The sequence below is a fragment of the Bactrocera latifrons genome, unplaced genomic scaffold, assembly GCF_001853355.1.
Source record: "Bactrocera latifrons isolate USDA-ARS-PBARC rearing strain unplaced genomic scaffold, ASM185335v1 scaffold_156, whole genome shotgun sequence".
Taxonomy (NCBI): Eukaryota; Metazoa; Arthropoda; class Insecta; order Diptera; family Tephritidae; genus Bactrocera; species Bactrocera latifrons.
Window position 1 is genome coordinate 184,539 of NW_017535030.1, and position 3,471 is coordinate 188,009.

Genomic DNA, 3,471 nt, shown 5'->3' on the forward strand with positions numbered 1-3,471 from the left:
AACCACGCCTTCTTCCAATATAACGCTATTTTGAATTCCATCTAATGCCTTCTCTGTATAATATATCCATTAGGAACTAATGATGATAGCGGAATAAAACTTTACTCAAATRCGGTATTTGATGCGAGAGTATAAAATGTTCGGTGACACCCGARCTTAGCCCTTCATTACTTATTTCACCTAAAGGTTTTACGTATCACCTAAAACTAGGCGATATTCTTATAGGGTTATATGCTTGTATATATATATATTTATCAGGATGAAGAGAAAAGTTGGAATTCCCTCGGTCCGAGCAAGGTGTAGCTTGTGTAAAAATTGAGATATCTGGGTATGTGGGCTCCTTAGAACAAAAAAAAAGTTACGAGTTCGTAGATGGGCGCAATCGAACCACTACCACGCCCACAAACGATTAATATCCATTAATCAAAAAACTGTTACATTCCATAACTCAGGACTCGGTTAAGATACGGAACTGTTATATCACACAGTAGATCGTTTAATGTACATGTATATATCCTAAACCCCCAAATTTAACCAACTCAAATATTATGAGAATCTCTACCAACAGTGTCAAAAATGATGAAATCGAAAGACAGCCCCGCTCACTCTCCATACAACGGTACAGTTAAAAACTGCTAAAGGTGCAATAAATCAGTAACTTCTTGAAAATACTTCAGAGACATACAATTTTTTACCGAGTTAGTTTGTGAGGGCCTTATGAGAGCCAGTGTGAAAATTGAACATGGCACCGCAAAATTTTTGATGAAATCATTTATCTCGGAATGCACTCTACCGAATTCGATTAAATTTAATAGGTGGCATTCTTCTTATGTATTTATGTCACGAAATAGGACTACAACCACGTCGACCTCCCGTATAACACAATTTTAATCTACTCATTCGCTTACCAGTACCCAATTAATTTAGATYCCRATCCCCTGGTTGACGTTTTYCATCTTGTGCTATTTGTCTGGTTTTKATTCCTGCAAGTTGCAAGAGTACAAAATAATAGGTTAAACCCGAACTTAGCCTTTGCATACTCGTCGTATATACAAGTTACTTTTCTACAGAAAACTTAAAGGGTGATCCATTTCGAGTTTCCCTAATTAAAAAAAGAAAAGCACAGAAACTTCAAATTCAATTTAGAATGTTTACTATCATTCGAAAAAACATTATTTGGCATTTATAATTTGAAGATTATCTCTTTATCTGATGACTCATCATTGCGATTGGTAACTGGCGAATGACACGCGTGAACTTGATCGATTTTTCCACCGGCCCACAAACCACACCAATTCCCAAATGCGGCAATTTTGCTTGTTTACATAAAATGGCGTCGTCTTGTTTAATATTCAAGCAATTGCTAATAAAAAGGCTACATCACCAATTAGATAGGGCAGCATTATAAGATTTAACATTTTGAAAATAAATTACTAAACAGTAAGATACCAGCCCTAACCCACCTCATCCTAATAAAATTAGRACTAATAATTAATAAGCGGCATCAGTTCCTRCACAAGATGTATTWWTTACACTTTCAATTTAWGAAATCGACGTAAAATACGCTAAATCATTCCTTACGTCAGTCAGAGTTGCTGCGAACGGCGCCGAATCGACTCTTCACGGTTGTCGTGTACACTCTCAAATTACAAATGTGTACTTAGATTTTAATAATAATATACAGAAATTAGAATTTGTTCCAGTTTTCAAAAATATTTGTTTGAACTCTTCCTCGTAATGAAAAACAATGAGGAAATATATTTCAGTATTTCTTTTCTCACCAATTTCARAATAATGTTACTTAATAAGTTTTATAATGTAGAATGTGCACCGAAGGTCCGTAGGAGTTACCCGTATAACTTGTAAAGCTGACTTTTGYCAAAATTGCTAACATACAGCCCCATTTACTGCAAAGGGTGGAAGACTATTGGTCCTCTAGGCTGGAATTTAGCCTGCAGTGGCGGTGACTGAAATCATTTTTAAAACGAAATTGCAAATACTCATCTTCATAATAGAGCTAAACTCTTGGTCATATATTTTAATTATATGCGATTTATTTCTTCTTGAAAATCACATGTTTAAAAAGGCACCCTGGAAATCCAAATTGCAGTCGGGTGTGAACTTTCGTTGTCAATTCAAGATTATTAAGATTTTAATTTAACTTTTRTTCGGAATGTTTTCCTCCACGACTTCCTTTAAAAAACCGACTCGGAAGTAACTAAAGTCTTGTATTACTTTTACTGACAACATTCCTCAAATGTGTATTGAATAATCGCACCATGAGTGAAAATAGCCTACATATAAATTTCTTACTGGATTTAGTGGAGATAGTAATTACGAACTACTTATATTTTCTATTCCGTTGCAGTGCTCTGACTGGCGCTCAGCACACTTTGTTGGGTATCTCGTATTCAAAGCATTAATGACTGATTAATTCTCGAATCATTATTGATACTTCAGACACATATCTACCCGTAGATACTAGCATAAACAATGCTTCTGTGGGTYTCTGCATGTCGAAAATAAAAGGTGATCAACTCAATAATAATAATAAAAAATTCTTTTTCACAAATTATGAGCATTTTTCAACACCTTTATGGACCGAAAAATAAATCTCTTCGCTTTTCAAACGATATAATGATGAATATGATGAGTAATTACCTCATTTATATGCAAATATACATAAATATTCCGCTACTGTAGGGTTCTGCTTTCTTTCAGACAATATACATATGTTTTTGTACTATAAATTTCAGATATACATATACATATATGTAAAGTGGATTTTCACAGAAAATGTTGCCAATAATAATTTTACGAATTCTTTCTTGGTTAATTCAACTTAATTTGGGATTAGATAAATTTCGAATGTGAATATAAATAATTCCAACACTGAGGATATAGTGAGCGGAATTTAATGTGGCGGCGAGTGAAGCGGTGCCGATTTAATGGTGTAAGTGGATATTTTGCACGTTTTACTTTTGTTTTAACAACATTTATTCGAAACAATTTTTATGACTTGTTTACTATTGCATAGACATATACAWGTGTATATATGTATGGTATACGAAAAGTATTTATTTGAATTTGTACATATGCTTGTATATATGTTAAACAAAGTAATATCGCATTTAAAGTTTATGGGGCAGTTCAGAGATTTATAACAATTGTGCCTATTTTCCCCGCTGTGGTAATAATTTTCGTATTCGTATTCTAAAGGGTTAACTACATGAGTTATTTGTAAAAAAAAACTTGTTTAATTATACTGTTAGAAAATATTAAAATAATTAGTTGAAAGAATACAAAAAGATCACCATTTAATTGAAGGAAAATGGATGGTTATTCTTATTASGTACTTGTACCTGGACTCTTATGCAACTAACTATAACAAGTAAGGAAGGGCTAAGTGCGGGTGTCACCGAACATTTTATACTCTCATACTCATTTTGGGTGCAGCTTCCTTCTGCCATT